Source organism: Macrotis lagotis, chromosome 1 (genome assembly GCF_037893015.1).
Source record: "Macrotis lagotis isolate mMagLag1 chromosome 1, bilby.v1.9.chrom.fasta, whole genome shotgun sequence".
NCBI lineage: Eukaryota > Metazoa > Chordata > Mammalia > Peramelemorphia > Peramelidae > Macrotis > Macrotis lagotis.
This window is the reverse complement of record NC_133658.1, coordinates 432,012,541-432,039,554: the sequence shown is the minus strand read 5'-3', so window position 1 is coordinate 432,039,554 and position 27,014 is coordinate 432,012,541. Positions and strand designations below refer to the sequence as shown.

At 38.8% G+C, this 27,014-nt stretch overlaps 1 pseudogene; it reads right to left on the bottom strand.

Annotated features, from left to right (window-relative positions):
* Positions 1-1,331: 1,331 nt before the first annotated feature.
* On the bottom strand, positions 1,332-20,607 carry LOC141504321 (glucose-6-phosphatase 3 pseudogene; annotated as a pseudogene).
* Positions 20,608-27,014: the final 6,407 nt, after the last annotated feature.

Sequence of the window (27,014 nt, the reverse complement as noted above, 5' to 3'; positions counted from 1 at the left end):
TTGAAGTTCACATTTTAGTTTTGTTTTCAGCTCCTAACCCCAAACAAATCACAAGTCAATGAGTAGGTATCCTAGTATAAAAAGACCTCCCTACTGATTTCAGATTCCTAATCTGAATTTGAATTTTAGACTAATTTGGAATTTGGAATAGACCAGAATAAAAGATATCTTTGTAGAAGTAAATCTCTTCATTGTAGTTAGTGAAATTAGTGGTCTAAATTGATAGCAGGGAGAATAGCTAAAGTGTTTCTTTAGATTTAGTGGATCTGTGATCTTGTCATCATAGATAAACCCTCCAGGGGTAAAACTTTTGTTTGGGGGCTCTTCTGTTTACCACAAATCATCTGTGCCTTCTCATCTATTGTGACTCTTATCCATGTCTTCCAAAAAATCCTTCTAGGAGTGTGTGTGTGCTGGGGTAGGGGTAGGAGGGGGGGAAGAGGCTCAATATGCAGGAGGACTTCAATGAGATCAAAAGAGCATGTGAGCTGTTCATCAGTCATTGCCTATTTGTGGGATAGTTCACTTCACTTTCTAGCAATTCCATTCTCTGATGACTACCACATGTCTCTATTGACCTTGGGTTGACCTGTAGCTGTAATGCTTCAGAGACTGTGGTATTTAATATTTCATAGTATTTCCCCATTACTGGAAGACTAGTGGAGTTATAAAAATGAGCTTTTGTTTCAGGGGAAAATTTGGGGTTATTTGAAACATTGTACAATTTCCCAAAGTCAATCCAGTTAGTCAAAGTCTTTTCAGGTCTTTGACTCTTGGATAATTTTCCAGATATCCCTTCCAACTTTTGGGATATTTTTAAAAAATTCTGAACTTAACAATACAAATTAAGAGAAACATTTTCATATATAAAGTAGAACTGGAAAAAAAGAATAGTTTTTGTTTTGTTTTTTTGCCACCAGATTTTATTGGGGCCTTTGGGGATTGGCCCCTCACAGTGTTGGCAGTTCTTTTGTCCTTTTTTTTTTCCAGTCTCTTAAAAAATTCAAACTTTTTTTTTGGGGGGGGGGAGTCAGGGTTTTGAGAAAGGGGAAAGATGGACAGGGCCAAGTCCCCTTCCAGGTAGACATTCCCCTCTCTGAGGCTAAGTTCAAGTGATTGGGGTTGGAATAGGCATGTTGGGAACACAAAAGAGTCTCCAGAAGAGTGAATGAAAGGAAGCCTTCATCTTGGGCAGGGGTAAGTAGCAGTCACAATGGCAGCAGGGTGTGGAGGTGAGGGGGGGAGTGAATAGGAGAGGTCTCTTGAGTGAGGCCTCTTTGGTGGGAGGTAGAAATCATTGGGAGTGTTGGTTGGGGGAAGGGAAGGTGGGGTCACTTGGATTTGATGAGTGGGGCCTCTTGGGGACTGAGGGAGAGGATCATCCAGGGCACTAAGACAGTGACAAGGCAGGGCCAAAGGGTAAACTTGAGAAAGTTAAAGATGTAGAAGAGGCTGATCTGGGGTGGGTTACCCAGCCAGTTAAGGAGCCCCAAAAGAGTTAGGACCAACAGCTGGCAAGCAGCTTGCTGTAGGATTCCCAACTGTACCCGCCTGATCTGAGCATAGAAGGGTGAGTGCAAAGCAATGGCCAGGCCTAGGGCAGCTCCAGAATCCCGATTTAGGGAAGAAAAAGGCCTTGTTTCCATGTGCAGCCACTCTGGGTGCTCACACCACTTGGAAGCCAGGTGAATGGACCAAGTCAGATCTATTCCCAGGGAGATGAGGCTCCAGTAAATGAGGCTGTCACTGAGCAGAAGTGCCAGTGCTGTCAACCCATAAAAGCTGACTGGATGATCAACAGGGACACGTGGAGTCATCAACTATCCCAGTGGAGCACCAGCTATCAGGCCACCTATCACCTGATGGGGGAAGTGTGCGAGGATGAAGATTCCCGAGAGTACAACTGCCAAGAGAAATGTGCTATAAGCCAGGCAGGGCGTCAACTTAATCCAGCAGCTGCGACTTTGTTTTGCAAGCTGGCCTGAGGCGGCCATCATGATGGGCCAGAGGGCAGCTCCCATGATCATGCCATGACTGGAGGGACGGCCTGGCCCAGTTTCACAGGATACAGGGAACTGGTGAACTCGGGCAGGTGCTTCATTATAGTATCCAGATTCATGAACCCACCAAAAGGGCCTGTCTCCAAAAAGAAACCACTTGGAGAGGAGGTTGAGCCACTTGGTTGTCAGGGTGATTCAGAGCAGGGAAATGCCCACATTGGCGGCAGGCATGGAAGGTCAAGGGGAAGTCAAATAAGAAGATGCACTTGGGTCACCCAGGAAGGTAACCCAGAGCCAGACGTCCTCCAGTCAGGCAGGGCAGCTGTCTCTGCAGAGTCTCTGCCACGTGATGCCTGCTCCCAGGGTAGATTCCACGCCAGGAGTGGCGGGCTCTGGAGGCCCCGGCCTGGCAGTGGGGGCCGCTTCTCCTTCCACCACCCACTTTGCACCCCTCAGTGAGCTTCTGCCAGCGGGTCAGCGTAGCGGACAAGCCTCTAGAGAGGGCATTTTCTCCCAGTTCCGACCAGGCCACAGCGGGCTTGGGGAGGCGGCTCTGGAAACTGTGGATCTCTGTTACATATGGCTTATTTTTGCTTTTAAGTATTTATTTAATTCAGCATGTTTCTTTCAAAGCTGTTACACTCATCTGGGTTTTTTTTTTCCTTTCACTCTTGGTTGCACTTTTAAAAAAATGCTTCAGTGACCCTCTTTTTTTCTTTTTTTTTACAACCCTTATCTAGGATCTCTCTCTCTCTCTCTCTCTCTCTCTCTCTCTCTCTCTCCACCCCAGTCCCCCACTTCCCTTGTAACAAACATGCATAGTCAGACAAAACAAAATTCCCACATTGGCCATGTCCCAAAATATTTTCTCCATCTATTATCTCTCTGTCAGGAGATGGGTATCCATTGGTCCTTTGGAATCATAGGTGTTGTTTCCAATGATCAGAGTTCTTGAGTCTTTAAAAGTTTTCTTTAGAATTTTTTATTATCATATAAATTATATTCCTAGTTCTCACATCATACTGCATCAATTTATACAAATCTTCTGAATTTTCAAACATTTCTTATGGCACAGTGTTATTCTATTACATATAAAATTTGCTTAGCCGTTCCTCAATTTATGGGACCCCCTTTAGCTTCCAGATCTTTACTTTCTATTTATTCTCATTTTGTACAATTAATGATATTTTTACATTAGTAAAATATTCTTGTTTAAGAGTAAACGAGATACCCCTCCCCCCATAAATATAGACTTGCTTCAGCGATAAAGTAAAGGGGAGAGAAAAAAATTAAAATTAAAAAAATAATAGTAATAATTGTAGGTATGGCCAGGTGGCACAATGAATGGAGCAACAGCCCTGGAACCACGAGCACCCGAGCCCACATCCGGCCCCATAAACCCAACAATCACCCAACCGTGTGACATGCAAGCCACCGGATCCCCACTGCCCTGCAGAAACAAAAAAAAAGAAAAAAAAGACCCAAAATAAAATAAAATGGTAATAATAGTAGGGGTGGCTGGGTGGTGGACAGAGCATTGGCTCTTGAGCCAGGAGCACCCGGGTCCCAATCCAGTCTCAGACACCCAAGGATCACCCTGCTATGTGGCCCCAGGCAGGCCACCCAGTCCCATTTGCCTTGCACCCCCCCAAAAAAATAATATTAAAAAATGTGCTTCAGTCTTTGTTCTAACACCAATAACTCTGTTGTGCGTGGATCACATTCTTTATGATTAGTCCATGGCACAAGTTACTTCCATATTTTTCCAACATTGCCATTGCTGATCGCAACTCCCTCCTTTGGTATTTCTCCACTACCATGTACTATATTTTCTCTCTCCTTTCACTCTGACTCTGTTGTAGGGTAGCTGAGTGGCACAGCAGACAGATCCCTGGCCCTGGGGCCAAGAAGCCCCGAGTCCCCATACCACCCCTTAGTCCCAGAATCCACCTGGCCCTGTGGTCCTGGACAGGCCATCCAATCCCAGCCCCTTGCAATAAGTAAAAAAGAAAATGTGTTATATCTGACCACTCTCCCCTCATGGTCCATCCTCTCCTCCATCACTCACATCCCCCCCCTTCCCCCTGTCGCCCCCTCTCCTTACTCCAATTGCCTATACCCCACTGAGTATATATGCTGTTTCCTCTCCTAACTACTTCTGATGAGAGCGAAGTTTCCCTCATTCCCCCTTGCCTTCCCCCCTTCTATATCATTGCAATAGTTCATTATAATAAAGAAAAGTCTTATTATATGAAATATCTTGGCCTATTCCCCTCTCCTTTTTCTTTTTCCTATTACATTTCCCTTTTTTTCTATTAACTCCATTTTCACACCATATTTTATCTTCGAATTCAGCTTTCTCCTGTGCTTCAACTATAAAAGCTCCCTCTACCTGCTCTATTAGCTGAGAAGGTTCATATGAGTATTATCAGTGTCATTTTTCTATACAGGAATACATGCAGTTCATCATCATTAAGTCCCTCATATTTTCCCCTTCTCCAATCTCTATGCTTCACCTGAGTCCTGTATCTGAAGATCAAAGCTTCTGTTCAGCTCTGGCCATTCCAAAAGGAACATTTGAAATTCCCCTGGTTCATTGAAAGTCCATCTTTTTCCCCTAGAAGAGGACATTCAGGCTTGCTGGGTAGTTGATACTCGGTTGCATTCCAAGCTCTTTTGCCTTCCGGTATATTCTATTCCAAGCCCTATGAGCTTCCAATGTAGTTGCTGCTAAGTCCTGTATGATCCTGACTGCAGCTCCACAATATTTGAATTGTGTCCTTCTGGCTGCTTGTAATATTTTCTCATTGACTTGGGAGTTCTGGAACTTAGCTATGATATTCCTAGGGGTTGGTTTTTTGGGATCTCTTTCTCAGGGGGATCAGTGGATTCTCTCCATTTCTATTTTGCCCTCTGCTTCTAGGATATCAGGGCAATTTTCCTGTAGTAATTCTTTGAAAATGATGTCAAGGCTCTTTTCCTGATCATGACTTTCAGGTATTCCAATAATCTTTCCTAAGTCTGTTTTCCATATCAGTTGTTTTTTCAATGAGATATTTCACATTTTCTTCTAATTTTTCATTTTTTTGGTTTTGAAGTATTGATTCCTGATTTCTGGCAAATTCATCAATCTCCCTGAATTCTATTCTTTGTCTGAAGGATTTGTTCTCCTCAGAGAGTTTTCTTATCTCTTTTTCCATCTGACCCATTCTGCTTTTTAAAGCATTCTTCTCCTCCATAACTTTTTGAACTGTTTTATCCATTTGACCTATGCTGGTTTTTGCATGCTATTTTCTTCAGCATTTTTTTTTATTTCCTTGACTAGGCTGCTGACTTCATTTTCATGTTTTTCCTGCATCTCTCTCCTTTCTTTTCCCAATTTTTCTTCTAATGCCCTCATTTGATTTTCAAAGTCTTTTTTAATCTCTGTCATAGCCTGAGCCCAATTTCTGTTTTTTCTTAGAGTCTTTAGATGCAGGAGCTTGTGCTTCTTCATCTTCAGACTGAGTGCTTTGATCCTTCTTGGTCTCATTTGCAAAATATTCCTCAATTGTGTTCCTCTTATTTCTCTGCTTGCTTATTTTTCCCAGCCTGCGCCTGTTTTGGGGTACTTCCTGATCTTTTGGGACACTCCCACAAGGGTCTCAGTGTGTGAGGCTCTGTCCTCCCTCCTGGTCTGTGAATGACCATAAGCGCCCCACTCTGCCATGGGGCTGAGATGGGGGGGGCCCTGCTGTTCTATGGGGGGGGGCCTAGACTGTGATCAGGATCTGAATGTGGTCAGAGCCCCAGAGTCCTGTTCCTGTGGCTGAGGACAAAGCTCTGCAGTCTCTCTCTCTTCACTCCCCTCCCTCCCGAGGTTCAATGGGCTCATGCCCTGGGGGCTCCTGCTTACCTGCTAGCCTGCTTCTGTTCCTGGATCAGGGCTGGGGAAAGACCAAGCTGCTTGCTGTGTGCCCTGAGGGCTGGGCTCCACGTGCTCACTCTGGCAGAGGTTCCCCGCTGTTCCCCCACTTTGTGCCTGGTGCTCCCCAGGGTGCAGCTCAGGAGACTCCCCCGCTGCTGTGAGCTGTGGCTCCCAGCGCCCTGGGGCTGCCTCCGGGAGGCTGAGGTTCTTTCGCTCCAGTGGGCCACCCCTCTGGCGGGCCACCCCTCTGACCCTGGGAAGCAGAGCCTTTCTGCTCTTTTCCAGGTTACCTTGAGTAGGAGAACTGCCTCATTGGGTCCCTCTGTGGGTCCTATCTCTGGAAAGTTTAGTTAGAGTCCTTAGCTTATGATTTTTATCAGAGAGCGCCTAAGACTCCATCCTTTATTGTTGCCATCTTGGCTCCGCCCCCATTTTTTTCCTACTTTCTATTAAGACATCTTTTGGGTACATATTTTGTGTCCATTGAAGATCTACCAAATTCACCATCTTTATACAAGTCAATATTTAAAATGTTGAATAGTGCCAGGGCCAAGGATAGAGCCCTCAGTTATTCCAAAAGAGATTTCTCTATTAATTTCTAACCTTCTGGATCCAGTAAATTCAGTAAATATGTACTAAATAAATGCTTGATGATTAATGGATTACTAAATCCACCTACTGTATTTTCATTTGTGTCCCTCCTTCTTATCCACAAAAAATAATATAAGAAATGCATGCAAACTAAGGCTTCTATTTTGATTATTCTCCTAATCTATCATTCTAGTAACCTGGTCAAAAATAGAGGTGAGGTGAGTATGCCATGACATATTCTTGATGAATCCATGTTTGGTTCCATGGATTATGGGTCAGCATTTTCCACCTTAAATACTCATGAGCAATCTTTTTAATGATATGGTTTAGAACAAATAAAACCACTGCAATGTTTCTGACAAAGGACTCATTTCTAAAATACATAGAGAATTGAGTCAAATTTATAAAAAAAAATCATTCCCCAAATGATAAATGGTTAAAGGATATGGAAAGACAATTCTCAGATGAAGAAATGAAAGCTATCTATAGCCATATGAAAAATTGCTCTAAGTCCTTATTGATTAGAAAAATGCAGATTAAAACATCTCTTTATACCTCTCAGACTGGCCAGTAATGACTAGAAAGGAAAATGATCCCTATTGGAGGGGATGTGGAAAAACTGGGGCACAAATGCATTGTTGGTGGAGTTGTGAACTGATCCAGCCTTTCTAAAGAGTAATTTGGAATTATACCCAAAAGGCAATCAAAATGTACATACCCTTTGATGGTAATACCACTACTGGGTCTTATCCTGAAGAGAGCATGAAAAAGGGTAAAAATTCCACATGTACAAAAATATTCCTAGAAGCTCTTTTTGTTGTGGCAAAGAATTGGAACTTAAGAGAATGCCCATCAATTGGGGAATGGCTGAACAATTTGTGATATATACATATGTGCATGTATATATTATATATATATATATATATATATATATATATATATATATATATGATGGAATACTATTATTCTATAAGAAATCATGAGGGATGGGACTTTAGAGACTGGAAAGGCTTGCATGAACTGATGCTGAGTGAAATGAGAAGAACCAGAAGAACATTATACATACTAATAATTACATGGGGTCATGATCAACCATGATGGACTTGTTTATTTCAGCAGTACAATAATCAAATACAATTTTAAAAGACTTGTGATAGAAAATATCGTCCATGTCCAGAGAGGATGCTGTAGAGTTTAAAAGAAGACCAAAGCTCATTATCTTCAATTAAAAATATATATATATGGTTTAGAATTTTCTCAGGAATTAAAATTCAAAATCATTATTTTCCTCTTTCCAGTTCTGCGGTACCTCTCCTATTTTCCTGGATGCTTCAAAAGTGATCTTTCCTCTTGTTTCCATCAGAAGCTTGCCTCATTGATAGGGAAAAGGAATAAACACTAATTAAATATCTACAATGTTCCAGGCATTATGCTAAGACCTTATTAAGTATTTATTATCCCCATCCACCCACACACATTTATCCCCTACCTAGTGAGACAGATACTATTATTATCATTCCCATTTTATAGTTCAGGAAACTGAGGCAGATAGAAGTTATGTGATTTGTCTAGGGTCACACAGTTTATAAATTTCTAAGGCCAGAAGTGAAAACAATTCTTTTCCTGACCCAGAGTTCTAGCCCTGTGCCATCTATCAGAGCCACCTCTCTGACTCTCTCTCTGTCTTTGTTTCTTTCTCTCTTCCCCCCTCTCCATTTCTGCCTTTAGTTTTTCATCCTTCACACTACTTCCAAAGTAATATTTCTATGGCTTTTTTTATTATCTCTAGGATGAAATACAAACTGTTCAACTTAGAATTTAAAGTCCTCTTTAATCTAGATCCAAAATTACTTTTTCTAGACTTTTTTACAAATTACTCCTCTTCATGTAGTTTAGATTCTAGCCTCTGTTTCCCTCCTTGCTATGCTGTCTCCCATCTCTGTACCATCTGACAGACTTTTTCTCCTACTGAGTAGCTTCACCTTTCATAATCTTTCTAAGCTCCACTCAAATGCTACTTATTGCCATTTCTCTACTTTCCTGTTTGAAAGTGTTTCTCCTTCCTCAGATTTTCTTGTTTTTCTTTTTGTATTTGCAAGATAATGGGTTTAAGTGACTTTGTCAAGGTCACACAGCTAGATAATTATTAAGTGTCTGAGGACTTATTTGAATTCAGGTCGTCCTGACTCCAGGGCCGGTCCTCAGATTTTCTAAAGCATTTCATGCTAAAAGTAAGTTGCAATATTTTACCAACAGAGATTTGTACAATAGAAATACTTTCCCAAAGGGTGTTGTCAGAGACCAAATACCACAGAGCTGCCTAATCATATCCCTGCAGCCCAGCTGGGAAGGGGGGGGGGGGGGAAGTCAGGCATTCTTTCCTGCTGGAGCTGGGAGGAAGTTGGGGTGGGGCTCAACTCTCTTGGGGTGAAAGCCAGCTTGCTCCCTATTGTTGCCCCATCTCCTATAAAATTCTTTTCCTCCCCCAGGTGAAAACATTCCTAGTCATGCCTCTGAATAGAAACTGTCCTAATAACCTAGATAACTCATCCACACTTATTAATCAATGCTACCAGAAAATGACTGACATGATAACAAATTGGAGGAGTTCCAAACCTCTGGAAACACCCAATCGTTTGCCGAAATAACAGTTCCTGTTCCTCTTGCCCTTTTACATTGACAAAAGTATTTCCTTACCCTAGTGTGTGAGGGAGATGATAGAAGTGTTCCTGGTCTGGTGGGACTTTGCTTGTTCTCTGTGAATTACCCAAGGACTTGAAGTGTACTTTTCACAGAGGAGTGGCAGCCAAAAAAACCTGCTGTATTGCAGGGTAATCTTCCCCCTCTCTGACCTCTCTCCCCAACTTCAAGAGTCAGCAACCCCTTTGACAATGAACTATTTATGTAAGCCAAACAGATAGTCAAAAATATAAATTATATAATATAAATTATAAATTCCTTACTAGATGCCTAAGGACAGGATTATAAATTTAAGCAAAGAGCTTGTATTCTAATCGAAGAAGACAATACACAAAAAGGGAAGATCAATGAAGGAAGGCGCAGAGGGAAAGGTACCCAATGCAGGGTCATGATGGAAAAATCTATGGGAGTAATCCAGGTAGAAACAAAGAGATGGCTGAAAAACAGATTTTATTGATTTGTGAGGGGGAATACAGTCACTGTTTCAACTGGGCAAAGAATAGATACACACTATTTTAGAGATTCTTGTATGAATGTCATCTCATCAGTTAGGAAAATACTTATGACTGGAACATTGTGTTGAGCTTATCCTGGAACAGAGAAGAAAAGTGGTTCTCAGGAACATTGTGCTTCATAAACGATTTCTGTGGCTGACAATTCTAACAAGGTCATTTTGCTAATACAGCTCTGTTCAGTCATGCCTTTGAATGGTCTCCCTCTCCTTTTCCCCCTTTACAACAACAGTGTTGCCAAAGACAAGATAATAGGGATGCTATCCATGTGAATGAGCTCTTTTGGTCATTCAGACTTCTGGTCATGAGGCAAAGAAACAGATATCACAGAACCAGAGTTTGTAAGGAACATAAAAGATGAATGAATCCCATTCTCCACCTTGGCAAACCTAGAAAGTCTTGTATTTCTCCACATTCTTTTATTCCTGAGGAAGGACAGTATGTGCCCTTTGCCTCCTCCAATTTCTTTTACAAGACATGATTGTATGCATGTACTCAGTGGAGAATTTCCCCAGCCCTTAGAAGATCTAAAGGGGAAAACAATCATGAAAGAAAAAGAGTTAATTTTGACTATCTTTGTTCTGATGAGGAAGGATTTTTCCTATTTTCATTTCATTTTAGGTATTTCAACTGCTACAATCAGATACTAAGGATCTAATTATATGAGAAGGTCAAATATTATTCCCAAAGAACTGGAGATCTAGAGCCAAAATGGATTATTTCCCATGATTTAATGGTTTGCTTCATCCTCGAGATCAGAACTTGAGACAGCGAATTAAAAGGTTGCTATTGTGTCAAAAGGGCAAAGACACCTGCTGCCATTTTGGAGCTGGCAAAAGTGATTCCCCGAATATACCTTTCTAGATCTCTTTTCATGTTCCTAATGAACTGTTAAAAAATGAAATGAGCAGTCCCAGGAGGTAGTGTAAGTAGCCCATCATCAAAGCTGAGACTTGACTTCTTGTTAGAGAGATTATAGCAAGTATTTCTGCCTAGGTAGGCATTAGACTTGATGCCTTTTGAGATCCCATGATTTTTTCAGTTAAAAAATATTTAAGCACCTACTATGTGTTAACCACTGTCTGTGGCAAGGGCTAGGAATACAAAGAAAGGTAAAAGAAAATCCCTGGGGGCAGCTAGGTGGTGCAGTGGATAGAGCTCCAGTCCTGGAGTCAGGAGGACCTGAGTTCTCAACCCCATTGCCTTGCAAAAACTTGAAAAAGAGAGAGAGAGAGAGAGAGAGAGAGAGAGAGAGAGAGAGAGAGAGAGAGAGAGAGAGAGAGAGAGAGAGAATCCCTGCCCTTGACAAATTCACAATCGATCAGGGAGAAAACATAAACATGAAAATGACTATATTCAAACAAGCTACAAACAGGATAAATTGGAAATAATCACAGAGGGAAGGCAAGGTCACATAGATGATACTCTGAGTGGGGATTAGATCCAGTAACTCCAAGATCAGGTGTATTTTTATGATAACATGATCACTATGTCTTATAAAATAAAGGGATTAGATAAAATTATCTCTGAACTTTCTGCCAATTCCTGGAGAATCCTAGGATTTCTAAAGTTTCTTCTGGTTCTAAAGGCTATATTAAATGCTACTAATTTAAGATCCTCTGAATATAAGAATATTGAATCCACTATAACTACTGAGACAGAAATAGATTCATTATGGTCCTGGACAGTCCTTTAGAGGGCAGTGAGGAACTGGTTCCCCTCAGGTACTAGGAGGAGTGTCTGGAGACTTTTAGAACAGGGATCAGACCCCAGCTAAACAAGGTTCTACATCTTCCTGGCAACAATCCACCCTCTTTCCTTATAACACCAGAAAGATGAGTGATAATCAGTCAAACAAGGTGTAAGAGAGGAAGCTTCTCCTCCACTCTCCAGGAAATTGTCTCAGGCAAAGGATTAAAGGATTAAAGCTATTGGTTTACATTCTAGGTTGAGTGGCACTGTTGTCTGAACATCTAGTTTTGGGATACTTAGATGGTCCTCTATTATTATACATTATATATAAAACATATATAATTCAATATGTTACTTTCAAAACAATCCTGCTTGTCTATGATTCCTTCAATTTTCATGTTCTTCTTAAGTTTCAAAAAATATGTGAAGACCTTTATTTGCCAAGCAAAAAAGTTTCCTTAATGATTCCAAACAATTTTTCCCCAAATACATGCAAAAATAGGTGACAACATTTATCTTTTTGCAAACTTTTGAGTTTCATATTTTTCTATCAACCTCTCTTCCAACTCATCTCCCTATGGCAGAAAACAATCTGATATAGGTTGTACATATACAATTGTGTTTAACAAATTTCCTTATTAGTCATGTTATGAAAGAATTATACCTAAGAGGGAAAAAAGCATGAGAAAGAAAGTAAAACCATAAAAGAAGGTTTAAAAAGTAAACATAATATACTTTCCTCTGCATTTTCTGGATGTAGTATTTTCCTTAACAGGTCTCTCAGAATTTGTCCTTGAACTCAGTGAAGATTTTTTTAAGGGTAATTGAGACATAAGTGTGTTTGTAATAGGCAGTAGGAACCAACCGAGTGGGAGAAATTGAAGATGAGAGGCAATAACTGATGGAGTGAAATCTAAGGAATTCAAATAAATCAATAAGGATATAAGTAGAAAGACTGGCAAGGAGAAGGGGTATCTTTCCAGTTCCTCTTAACAAAACAAAAGTAAAAACAACCAATCTTCTCATAAGTTTTCTTTCCACTTAAGCTTTTGTCATCTTTGTGACTTCCGAGACCATAACTCTCTAATATGTGTTATTTTCCTCATTTAGAATATAAACTTCCTGGGCTGCTAGGTGGCACAGTGGATAGAGCACTGGCCTTGGAGTCAGGAGTACCTGGGTTCAAATCCAACCTCAGACACTTAATAATTACTTAGCCATATGGCCTTGGGCAAGTCACTTAACTCCATTGCCTTGAAAAATCTAAAAAAAAAAAGAATATAAACTTCCTGAGAGCAGGGCCTAAATCACTTTTGTACTTTTATTATTTTTTTCAAATGTCCAGTACTTTGTGACTCCATTTGGGATTTCCTTGGAAAAGATACTGGAGTGGTTTGCCATTTCATCTCCAACTCATTTTACAGATGAGGAAACTGAGGCATATAGGATAATGTTCAGGGTCATATGGCTAGCAACTATCTTAGGCTGAATTTGAACTCAGGAGTCACCTAGCTCATTCATTCATTTATTCATTGTCCTTGTTTCTCAGGTATTGAGTAAAAAATAGCTAATAGTGTTTTACAATGACTAATTATCTCATCTAATCCAAAACACATTTCTGGATTAATTGATCCAGGATAGAGAAGGCTACAATCCCTGTCCACATTTCACTTCACATTCATTCCTCATGTTTTTGAGATAGAAAAAGCTTTTGATTTGGATTGAGAGGTCTGGGCTTTGAATCCTGTCTCAATCACTTGCCATCTATATGACCATGAACAGTCCAAGTCACCTCTCTTCTCTGGGCTTCAGTTTCCTCATCTATAAAATGAAAGACTGGACTAGATGATGACAAAGGGACTTTTAGGATTAAGTCTATGATCCTAACTCCCCTTTTTAATTTATAATTTTTTATAATTATATGTAAAGACAGTAAGATTTTGTAAGATTTTGAGTGGATTCCATATTTCTCTGCCTCCCTCCCTTCCCTCCCCCTTCCCTAAGACAGCAAGTAATCTGATATAATTATATCTGTATAATCATGTTTAACATATTTCTACATTAGTCATGTTGTGAAAGGAAAAATAAAGGGAAAAAAACCAGAAACCATGTAAAAGGGAAAAAATACTAAACAAATTTTTAAAAGTAAAAATAATGTGCTTTATTCTGTATTCAGTTTTTTCTCTGGATATGGATGGTATTTTCCATCACAAGTAATTTAGAATTGTCTTTGATGTGATCCTAACTCTCCATCAAAGTTGGGTTGAGTTTTTCAGTTTATCTTTAAGTATAAAAATAGCTCCATTTTGGATCTGGCCCAACATAGACCAAAAAAAAAAAAAAGACATTTTTCCATGTCAAAAACCTGAGGAATGAATATGAAGTGAAGTATGTGCGCAGGGATTGTAGCCTTCTCTTCCTGGATCAATTAATCCAGAAGTGTGTTTTTAGCACTTGTTATATTCCAGACACTATTGAGGTAATAGGTTATATTACCTCTACGAACTTGGGTGAGTTACTTTCCCTCTTTGTTTTAATGTTCTGGTATCCTAATCTATAAAGTGAAGGAGTTGGATAAGTTTTTTTTTTAAATACCTTCTTAGATGAAATCCAACTCGAGACTATGCATTCTCTTTGCTATTCCAGGGATCTTCCTGAAGGGGGCCCCCATGGTCCATGAAGGGTGATGAGAGGACCAGGCCTAGGTCAAAGTTAATGTACTTGACTCAAGAGGGCACCCACGTAACCTCCCTAGGTTAAGTTGTGAGGGAGTCACCCAAAAGGATCCAGGAAATAATGTTCGAGCTGAGGGGGTCATAGAAAAATATATTATAAATCTTCAAAGCTGGAAGGGACTTTAGAGATCATCTTCACCTAGCCCATAATGAGGAAATGGAGACCCCCAAGAGGGGAAGGCCACACCCCTAGTCCATGGAATAGTTCAGACTGGATACCAAGCATCCTGCCTCCCATGCCAGGGTTTTTTCTAAGAATGTTAACATAACAGGTGATTTCACCTATAATGTAAAAATTTAGGAAGGCAGGACAGGGGATCCTCCCAACAAGGGGAGAAAGGTTAGTCTCACTTCTCCTTTCATGGGAATCTTTGGGGTGATCTTTCCTTCACACCAATGTCCTGGTTTCTTTCCTATTAAGTGACTTCCCTGCTCAAAACCCTCATTTCCCAGCCTAGGGCTTTTTTTCTTTACACCTCATGAATACAGGGATGCTTGCTATGGGTGGAGGCAAAAATCTCTAGGAGTCTCCTATGAAAACATCTATCTATTATTTAATAGGTAACACAATAAGCGTCAGCATCCATTAATTGGTGAACACAGTGATGAATTGGTTGGTTGACTGGATGGCTCCAGCCTAGTGAGCTGCCAAGAGAGAATGGATGCAGAAATGGGTCACTGGGGAATATAGGAAAGGGTCCAGAGCCTAGGCTATGGGCTCATTGTGAAGAGTCCTTGCTATCCAGGGAAAATAAAAGACAGTTGTTCTTTGGGTGATTTTGAGAAAGTCTCTTTCCTTTTCTGGGGAAGTTAGATCCTTAATTACATCATTTGTAAAAGGATGGCTCAATTTAGCAAAAATGGACAGACCACTGGACCTGGGAAAGTTGTAAGGCTTGGCACTGCCCACAATATACTTGATTAGAAACCCCATTGAGTCCAAGTTTTTTTCCCCTTCTATTGTAAAATGAGAAGGTTGAACTGGAGATTGAATAAAGGTTCTTCCAGGTCTGATTTTTTTTTTTAAATCACTAAAATTCAAAATCAGAGATGACCATAAAATGAACTAGGCTCTCTTTGATGATGTGTCCTAGTGTCAGGTCTGTTTTACTCTACCTTCTATTTAGTAGCAGAAAATCTCTGGGGTTGTGCAATGTTTTAGAGCATGCTTTGGCCCAAGACTCTGGGGGTCTTGTTCCAGTTTTCTCACTATCTAATGAGTAAGCCCCTTACCTTCTTGAATCTTCTCTGGGCTTTAGTTTCCCCCATATTTAAAAGGCAGGCAATAATACTTGCCCTGCTTCCCTCCCAAAGCTGTTGTAGGAATCAACTGAAATAATATATAAACAAGGTTCACAACTTGTAAAAACTTGTAGATGTGAAGGATTATTATTATTAGTCACCACCCCCTAGAACCAGTGTGACCTAGGAGTCACCCCAAGGACAGCTCACTTGGCAAGGAATCAGGAAGGCGATGGCACCACACTTCCTCACAATTCCCCAGCTAGAGTCAAGTTCATAGGATTCTAACAAATCTACCATTCCTGGGTGGGATAGCTAGCTGGCACAGTGGAGTCAGAAGGATATGAGTTCAAATCCAACTTCAGATGCTTGACACTAACTAGATGTGTGGACAAGTCACTTAACTGTTTGCCTTGCATCCAGGGCCATCTCCAGTTGTCCTGATTCATGTCTGGCCCCTGGACCTGGATGTCTTAGTACAGCCCCTCATTCAAATCTGGTTCAAGTGCTTGTCATGGCTTCACCTCCCTGATGTCATAGTATTCTTTGAGACTGAAGGACAAACATCATGCTAGGCTCAAGGGGCTCTACAACTGCCCCCTCTTCATTGAATCTTCTATGCTTTGGACACATTTACATGGTTGGTCCAGGTTTATTCCTAGGGTTTTGTTTTTGGTTTGTTTTGCTTCCACACCAGTGGTCTAGGGAAGATTTACCTATAGCTTAGGTTTGGTTTATGTCTAGGGTCTCTCCAAAGAGGGAAATAAAGGGATACTCACAACAAAAGATTCTCATAAGGGTATGTTAACAGACTTAAAACAGGCAGCTGTAATAACCACTGCTTATCCTCTCCTGCAGAGTTGACACAAACATTAGAACATGATGCATTTTGCACATTTGCTGAAAAGGCATTTTCCATTTTCCCTCAGCTCTGTACTGTTTAAACAATTCTATCCAGACCCATGTCGTCTGACAAACCTAACCAGGAGTGATATCTCTGACTCAGAAACTTCCCATGTCTTCAGCCGGCTCCAACTAAGAGACCCTAAGCCTCTGAGACTGGCTAAATGTATGTAATCTGGGAATTGCTATTCAATCACCTCTTTCTCTCTTTCTCTCTCTATGTGTATGTGTATGTGTATGTATGTATATATATATGTGTGTGTGTGTGTGTGTTTGTGTGTGTGTGTGTGTGTATGTGTGTATTTGTTTGTTTGTTTATTTATTTGAAGAGTCTGGAAATATATGTATTTCCAGACTCTTTAGTTGATCATGGCTTTCAAATAGTCCAATAGTTCTTAAATTATCTTTCCTGGATCTCTTTTCCAGGTCAGTTGTTTTTTCCTATGAGGTACTTTACATTTTATTTCTATTTTTCCAGTCTTATGATTTTGACCGATTCTTGATGTCTTTTCGAGTCATTAGCCTCCACTTGCCCAATTATAATTTTTAAGAATTTATTTATTCATCTATTTGTCTTGGTGAATGGGTGGGTTTAAGTGAGTGATTCTCCCAAGGTCACATAACTAGTAAGTATCAAATATCTGAGTTCACATTTGAACTCAAGACATTCTAACTCCAGGGTTGATGCTCTATCTCATGCACCACTTAGCTGCCCCTGGTTTCTTTTCTTTTTTTTTTTTTAAATTTGTTTTTGTATCTCTTTTTCCATTTGTCCAATTCTACTTTTTGAATTCACTTCAATGGATGTTTTTCCTGTTTGGCCATGGCGGCTAGTTGGCGCAGTAGATAAAGCACTGTCCCTGGAATCAGGAATACCTGAGTTTAACTCTGGCCTCAGACACTTAATAATTACCTAGCTGTATGGTCTTGGGCAAACCACTTAACCTCATTTGCCTTGCAAAATACAAAAAAAAAAAAAAAAAAAAAAGATGTTCCTCTCTAGATTCAAGATCATGTCCCTATGAAAGACAATAGTATATTTCGATCTTTCCAGGAGGATGAGAGGAAATATGAGATCGAGGATTGAAGGAAAAGTAGGAACAAAAACTGAACTGAACCTAGAGTCACGGGCTTGCTATTTATTCTTTATCATTATTATTATTATTTATTTATTTTCATCCATTTGTACATGCATATTTCCAAGTTACAAAATTTGCCTCCACCATCCCTTCCCACCCTGCTCCCCTCAGTAGGGAAGTTAGGTTAGCATTTTACATACATTTGTTAAATATATTTACAAATTAGTAATTTTTGGCATGAGGAATTAAGATTAAGGGAAAGAGATACATAAGAGATAATTTTTATAGAGTGTTCATCAGATTCAGAATGTTTTTTTTTTTTCCTGTATGTTATGTTTTGTTTTACTTCCTTTGGTTGGGGATAGTATAGTCCATTACCAGTCTAATACAGTTGTCCTAGCTCTCTGGACTGCTGAGAGGAGTTGCATCTATCAAGGTTGTTCATCTCCCATTTGTTGTTGATTTGAACATTGTTCTTTTGGTTCTAATATCTCACTCAGCATCAGATCCCATTAGTCATTCCATGCTTCTATCGTTTATGGTTTCTTATGGAACAATAAGAACAATAGTATTCATGTACCAAACTTGTTTAGCCATTCCCCAATTGATGGACATCCCCTCAATTTCCAATTCTTTGCCACTACAAAAAAGAGCTGCTATGAATATTTTGGAACATGTAGAACTTTTCCCATTTTTTTATAATTTCTTCTGGATATACACCTAGAATTGGAATTGCTGGGTCAAAGGGTATGAACAGTTTCATTGCTCTTTGGGCATAGTTCTATAGTGTTCTCCAGAAAGGTTGGATCCTTTCACAACTCCACCAGCAATGTACCAATGTCCCAATCCTCCCACAACCTCTCCAACATTGATCATCTTCCCTTTTTCTCATCCGGGATAATGTAATGGATGTGAGATGATGCCTCATTGTTGTTTTAATTTGCATTTCTCTAATCAATAGTGATTTGGAGTATTTTTTTATATGATTATATATAGCTTTAATTTCTTCTTTTGAAAACTGTCTGTTCTTATCTTTTGACCATTTATCAATTAGGGATTTACCTGTGCTCTTTAAATTTGATGCAATACTCTATATATTTTAGAAATGAGACCTTTAGGGGGCGGCTAGGTGGCGCAGTGGATAGAGCACCGGCCCTGGAGTCAGGAGTACCTGAGTTCAAATCTGATCTCAGACACTTAATAATTTCTAGCTGTGTGGCCTTGGGCAAGCCACTTAACCCCATTTGCCTTGCAAAAAAACCTAAAAAAAAATTCTTAAAAAAAAAAGAAAAACAACATGTGCATAGAAATGAGACCTTTATCAGAACTCCTGGTTGTGAAAATTGTTTCCCAGCTTTCTGCTTTTCTTCTAATTTTGGCAGCATTGTTTTTAATAGTGCAAAAGCTTTTTTAATTTAATATAGTCAAAATTATTCATTTTGCAATTTATCATGTACTCTAATTCTTGTTTGGTCATAAATTTATCCCTTTCGTGCAATTTTTCTTTTCCCTTTATCAAAGGATAAAGGATAGTGAGAAACAAAGGAAAACCAACCTAGAATTCTCTCTTCCTTATCCTTTGCCTGTTGAAATCTTATTCATTTTTCAAGGCCCAGCTCAAATGTCCCCTTTTCCAGAAAGATTTGTCAATCTTGGAAGGAACCTTAGAACACAGAACAACAGAATGAGAAGGAGCTCTTAGAGATCATCTGGTATAAATCATGTATTTGTCTCTAAGAAAGGTAGTTAGATGGTGGTGTGCCAGTCCTGTGTTCAAATCCTGCCTTATTTACTTATTATGTGACCCTGGGCAAGTCACTTAATATTGCTTATTTCAGTTTCCTCATCTATAAAATAAGCTGGAGAAGAAAATAGTAAACCACCCTGGTATTTCTGCCAAGAAAACCCCAAATGGAGTCATGAAGAGTTGGACATAGCCGACCCACTTGAACAACAGCAGCACTAAGAAAACTGAGGTTACACAACAATTAGATTACACATTTATTACATTCTGTCTTGTACTGTAATGGTGTAGAACCCCATGGGAGTAGGAAAGGGAACTAGATGCGTGCAAAACTAACCATAAGTACAGCTGATCATATATGCTAGTAAAGACATCCCTTATTGATCACTGAGTAGGAAGCATATGTCATCACCAAAGAGCCCAAGGGCTGTCCTATAGGAAAAAGGGTCAACTGAGACCTTAATAGTATTGTATAGGTTCTTTTCAAACTGCTCAGCACTGGACTACAATAGGTATCTACTAGGTTGATTGAAAGAATGAAGAGAGATCAGAAAAGCAGTTGTTTTAGACTTTCTTTGTTTTTTATGTTTTCCCAAAAAAAAAGCATACATTTAAAATTAAATATTGATATCAAAGCAGTTTTTCATTTGGCCCTGTCCATTACCCTGTGAGTGCCCCCTCAATGGACACCCTGGGGGGCCTCTCTTCTCTCAGTGTCTCAAGTCATGAAAGCTACTTGGACTTCCATTCATTTGACTGAAAAAAACTCCAATTCTGTTGTACAAGCTGGACTATCCTGAGAAGAAGAATTAGGGGGATGAGCAGACTGGAATTAATCCCAGTTCCACCTAGCTGTGTTTAGTCTGGAGAAGAGATTTGGGGGGTGGGGGCATTACTGTTGTCTTGGAGGCTTTGAAAGTCGATCTTGGGAAAGAAGGGCTACATTTCTTCTCAAGGGCCCCAGAAGAAAGAACAATGGGAGGAAGCTACTTTGGGGAGACTGATCTCAATAAAAAGTAAGAAAGAACTAATTTTTAAACATCCAGAACTGTCCAACAATGAATCTAGCTGCCCAAGGAAGTTTGGTGTCCCTAATGTTCAAACAAAAACTAGAACACTCCAATGGGACACAGGGGAGACAATTCCTGTCTTGAATTGCAGAGTATTGAAATAACAAAAGCTTGTAGCATTTATGGTGTTTTAAAGTTTACTGCATTGTCTTAAGGGATCCTAGTCTGTGAGACAGGTATTATTGTTATAACATTTTATTTAACAGCTGAGGAAACCAAGACCCAGAAAAGTAAAGTGATTTGCCAAGTGACACAGCTATTAGTTCTGGTGCAGGATTTGTGCACAATTTTTTTTTCATATCTCCTTAATACTGCCTATCATACAACCTTGCACAGAAGAGTAAAATTTGAGATAGAGGAAGGGGAAAGAATTAAAAAGGTATGTGCAAAACTGACCATCACGTAGCTGACCACACATACTAAAATCGCCATGGCCATCTCCTTTATAGATGATCACTCAGTAAGAAGTAGCCAAGGTTGTCCCACTGTCCCTCAGAGGTGGAAATGATGACTTCCAGAGACCATTCTAACCATAAAATTCTATGGTTTTGGGAGTGGGCTGGATTAGAAGGGATCATACTTGGAGTAAGTGAGCAACAATAATAAAATGAGAGGAATTCATTCCCACCACTACCCAACAATTCTGAGACTATATATCTAGTCTGTTAGGTCCCATAGTATGCTGGTGAGTAGTGTGGAACAGATGATTAGGGTAGGGTAGAAGACTATTTCCTTCCTTCTCTCCACCCTAATTAGTAATTTGGTAATCAAAACTTGTTATGGGGAAGTGCTTTCCATCTGGACACACCCTTGTCCAGGCCAATTAGACTGGTATTAAAATCTCCATTACCCTAAGTTCCAAAGACAGGGGACTTGAAAAAAAGGCTTTGGTAGGTGTGGCTGAGGTGACCAGACCTGACTATCTTGTTTCACCAGCTGGGTCAGAGGAAGGTCCATGAACAGGTAGAAATAAAATTCATGGAGCCTGAACCTAGAAAGTCCACTTTAGACCACTGCACATACTACATAAGAACCTCTCTCAGTCACTTTTCCTGTTAATCAAGATGCCAAGACACAATGACATCAAAGCAGTCTATGATGAAGCTTTCTGTAGTTTTGGCATGAATCACAATATTAGTGACAACTGATTTAAAAAAAAATTTTTTTTGTTATAAATTTAATAACCACCAACAACCATATAAACCCAAGAATGAAGAATTATCTTAAAGAAAACTCTTGGGGCGGCTAGGTGGTGCAGTGAATAGAGCATCTGCCCTGGAGTCAGGAGTACCATCTGGCCTCAGACACTTAATAATTACCTAGCTGTGTAGCCTTGGGCAAGCCACTTAACCCCATTACCTTGCAAAAAAAAAAAAACAACCCTAAAAAAAAAAGAAAAGAAAACTCTTAACAGTTAACAAAATAGAGCTAAACAATTTAGTGGACAAGGAAATAAAAATGAAGTCTATGTATCCCATTCCAAGTCTACTTGCTTTACATTTTTAAGACACACAGTCATAGTCAGCGTATATAGAATTTTTGTCACTTTTTATTGGCTTGCCGTATTTCTATTTGTATTTCATATTTAGGTTTTTATATTTTCTTTTAAAAATTATTTGACAATATTTTCAATACCAAATTCCCTCTTCCACTTACCCACACTGAGAAGAAAAAAAACTCTTTATACATATTAAAGCATCTTGCTTCACATTTAGTATTTTTGATAGCATCAAAATATTCATACATTAATATACCATGATATTGCCAAGTCATACTACCTATTTTGATTCTGTTCTCTGCCTCTCTTCCCAACCATTAAAAAAAGAAACAGGAGAGGAAAAGGTCAAGAATAATCCAGGCTACCCTGTCTACCAGCTGTAGACTCAGGTTCCTGAGACCTCTTTAACATGTATGCTGCATTTGGAGTTTCTTCCAGCTTCTCTGTACTCAGGTTCAGATTTCTCTCCTTCTTCAAGAGTCATTGGCTTTGTGGTAATAGGTGATGAGAGGAACCACACCTGAAGCTGGGACTGTGGAGATTCAAATATTGTCACCTCTTAGAGGATTTTAGGCTCTAGTTGACTCTAAGCTGCATAGATAAACTTTCCTACCATCCCACAGATACTAGAAAGTCTGCTTCATTCTGAAGTTATGACCTTCATGAAGGTTGCCAGATTCCCAAAGTATTTTGCTAATAGGTTCAGTTCCTATTCAGGGCCTTCTGAAATACTTTTATCAGCACTCTGTTATCCCCAGTCAAGATAGCTCAATTAGTGGAATTCATTTAAGCCAGTTACCAAAGAAAGTCCTCCTCCCTGAATTCCAAGCATATTAATAGCTGCACCCTGTTTGCAATGGGAATATCCTCAAAAAGTCAGCAATTCCACCTTACATTTCTTAACACCAGGGAAATTAAACCAGGGGAGACCGGTGATTCTTTTAGGTTTCTAACCTGCAGTTTATAGATGTACTACATGAACACATTTCCGTACATTACCAACAATATCTAGAAAGAAGAGATAGAGAAGTTCCATCAACAAAGCTATTAGGGAGCTTATTTTCCAAGAAGCTATTCAGATATAACTACAAAATATTCTTTATAGATATATAGACCTAAATAATTATAGACATTATTTGCCAACATAATGAAATGGTCATACTATCTAAATTTTTATATATATTCAACACCACAGGCATTGTGCCACCAAAGATTTATTTCATAGAAAAAATAATGAAATTCATTTTGAAGAATAACATCAAGAATTCAGGAAAGATAATGAAAAAAGAAGGGAAGAAAGTGGCTGAGTATAGCAGATGTCAAACTATACTATAATGCACTAATCATTAAAACTGTTTGGTACTAGTTAAAAATAGATTAATCGATGGAACAGAGTAGGTACATAATGTTCAGAAGCAACTGTACATAATGGCATGGTGTTTAATAAATCCAAAGATTCCAGATACTAGAATAAAAACTCATTATTTGACAAAAAAGTTGGGAAAACTGATAGCAACTTTTTTAGAAATTAGAAGTATAGATCAATATTGCATACTATACATACCAAGATAAGTTTAGAATATCACAAATGAGTTTAGAAGAGCAAGAAATAAATTTACTTTTTTTTCCTATGGTAGGAGAAGAATCTGTGGCCAAACAAGATATAGAAAGGATTACAGAAGATAAAATAGACAATTTTGATTACATAGAATTTAAAAGCTTTTGTATAAACAGAACCAGCTAAAATTAAAAAGGAAAGAGTTAATTGGGGAAAAATTCTTTGCAGCAAGTTTCTCGTATAAGTTTCATATCTAAGATATATAGGGGATGATTAAAATTTATGAGATGAAGAGCCATTCCCCAATAGACTTATGGTCAAAGAATATAAAGGAATATAAGGAAGAAATCCAAACAATGATGTGTGTGTGTATGTGTGCGTATACATTTATATATATATATTTTTTAAATGCTTCAAATTGTCAATAATTAGAGAAATGACTCTATACCCATCAGATTGTCAGAGACAAAAAAAATGGAAAATGGCAGATAATGGAGAGACTGCAGGAAACAGCACAATGATGTTTTTGTTAGTGGAGCTGTGAAGTGGTCAAGTCAATCTGGAAAGAAATTTGCAATTAAATATCCAAAATCACTAAACTCTGACCTGGCAATACCCCTACTGGGCCTATACTAGGCCCAAACCCAAAAATGATCAGAGAAAGAGAAAAAGGATCCATATGTAAAAAAAAAAATGTAGTACTTTTTTTGAGAGCAAAAAACTGGAAACTAAGGGAATACCATTCAACTGGGAAATGGACGAATTCAATTATGGCATATGAATATAACAATATTATTGCACTGTAAAAAAAGACAATAGGGAAAGTTTCAGAGGACTAGGGAAGATATAAACAGATACAGAAGAAGTGAGAACAAGGGTAATTTATACAATAACAACACTATAAAGAAAAACAATTTTGAAAGTCTTAGGAGTCAGCTAAATGACCAGTCGCAATTCAAAATACCAGTGGTACTGCATACCACCCATCTCTCAATAGAAGAATTATAATGAATTATAATGAACTCAAGATGCAGAATGAGATGCAGAATTTTTGTGTTTGGTCAATACAGACATTTGTTTTGCTTAACTAGGTATGTTTGTTACAAGTGTTTTCCTTTTCTATTTCTTTTCATTTGGGGGGAGGGAGGTAGAAAGCAGAGAGGATCTAAGTTTAGGATTCTCCCCTCCCAAAAAAAAAAATGGAAAACAAATAGAAGAAAGGTCAGAAAGACCAGCAGTTTACAGGACAGGTTTGAAAGTTACATTTTGAATTTATTATATATTTCTGAAGAAATACAACCTTTAGGGGTGGCTAGGTGGTGCAGTGGATAGAGCACCGGCCCTGGAGTCAGGAGTACCTGGGTTCAAATCCAGTTTCAAACAATTAATAATTACCTAGCTGTGTGGCCTTGGGCAAGCTACTTAACCCCATTTGCCTTGCAAAAACCTAAAAAAAAAGATACCAAGTATCTGCTTTGTTCCAGAAACTGTTCTAAGCTTTGGGAAATATGACAATGTCAACTAAGAACCTCAAAAACAATCATATTTTTTAACCTAGTGTTTCCATTGCTAGGACTTTGTCCTAAAAATACCATGAAGTGGGTCAGGGATGAACTGTTTCTACAAAATATTTAATTTGTTTTATTTGTAATAGCAAAAAAACTCTAAAAAAACTAGAAACATCCTTTATGTCCAATGATTGGAGAATTGTTTCATTTCTAGGGAATGAACTAATATCTTTTCCATTAATCAATTAATAAACATTTATTAAGCACCTTCCATGTGCTAGGCACTATGCTCAGTATATTTTTTAGAATGTCATGGGGGGGGCTAGGTGGCGCAGTGGATAGAGCACCGGCCCTGGAGTCAGGAGTACCTGACTTCAAATCTGGCCTCAGACACTTAATAATTACCTAGCTGTGGGGCCCATTGCTCTGCAAAAAAAAAAAAAAGAGAGAGAGAGAGAGAATGTCATCATGGGTAGGAAAAACAAACAAATAAACCCAGCCATGTTCTAGCGCTGCTAGAAAAAAAGAGGGAAAAAAAGTGATGCAAATGAAAATTGGAGTAGGTCTAGAGTCAAAGTGCCTTCCAAAAGCAAGTTCTTGGTTGTGTTATTTCCCAAAGCTTAGAACAGTTTCTGGAACAAAGCAGAACTCAGTGAAGCAAACTGCCTGGTCAACTTGGAGAGCCAGAGGAATGATAAAAGCTTATATAAATGCATCATACCTTGTAAGGTTTGGAGAAGGTGCTGAATAGGTTGAAGTAAGACACTGTGGAAGCAGAGCAAGAGTAAAGAGGATAGCAGCCATAGAGTAGGGGCAGAGATGAAAGAGGGAACCTGCCTGCCATGGAACAAGAGAATGCAGGATATTCAAGATGGGATTTTCTTTAAACTTTCCCATTTGGTGGTATGAGTTTGCAGGATTATTATATTCACCTAGAAGTAGGTTACTTAAGCCAATTTTTTTTACTAAAGGGCTGGAATATTAGGAATACACTGTTTGTTAGGATCCTGACTAAATAGTAAATGTTTTTAGTAGTTATTATAAGCTTTATTTTGCTTATAAGAAAGAAATTAAAAAAGAAAAAAAAAAAGAAAGAAATTAAATTTATCCTAGGGGAAAATCAGAAATGAACCAAATTCCATATTATCTTTTTTTTTTTGCAAGGCAGTAGTTAAGTGACTTACCCAAGGACACAAAACTAAGTAATTACTAGATGTCTCAGGTTGGATTTGAGCTCAGGTCCTCCTGAGTCCAGGGCCGGTGCTTTAATCCACCATATTACCTAGCTACTCCTAAATTCCCTATAATCAAAGAGAGTCTGGGTGGGGACATGACCCAAGGAGAATGAGAACCTGATTTCATGCTAATTCAGAATCCTAATCTGTGTAATGATTATTATATGTAGCAATTCACGATTCCTATAATCAGCAACTCAGGTCTGAAAAAGGCAAGGTAAGACGTTCTAGAACATATAGAAACATATAGAAAAATATCTTTCTTTTGATTACACTGAAGAGAATGTTTGGAGGTTTTTTTGGGGGGAGGAGCACCATTAGGGGTTGTGATAGAACAGATATAAGCCATGATCCATTTTGGGTCCTCTGAAAATTCTATAGCTAAAGCTTGGCACTAAGGTAGAGGTATTTGGGCTACATTTTATCATTTTCTTCTTCAAGCTAAGCTTGGTCATTATATTTATACTGGTTTGTTTTGTTCTTTTTTGCTTCATTCTCTCCATTTTCTTTGATGTTTTCATTGTGTATGGTTTTCCGGCTTCTGCTTGCTTTATTTTATATCAGTTCATATAGGCTCTTCTAGGTTCTTTTTTGTTGTTGTTGTTGTTCAATAATAGCCCATTGCATTTGTAATTGAGAAATATGCTCAGACCTTTTAAGCATGTGCAGAGTATGTGTCTGATAGGATCCTCAGATGCACTTAGGAACATGTATGTGCTACCATTCTAAGGTCTTAAGAGTTGAGTTCATTGGCTAGTCCCTTCTTACACATTCATAATCTTAATTTGTTTAGCCATTCTCTCTAATTGGTATCCACTTTGTTTCAAGGCCACTATTACTATAAAAAGTGTTATAAATATTTTGTTGTATATGATTCAATTCAATTCAATAAACAATTATTAAGCACCTATTATGATCCAGGTACTGTGCTGGGGACACAAATTTTTTAAAAAAAGGCAGTTTTTGCTCTTGAGGAGTTCATACTTTAATTGGAAAAGACAACAAATATAGGAGGGTTCATTTTCAGGGCAAATGGAAAA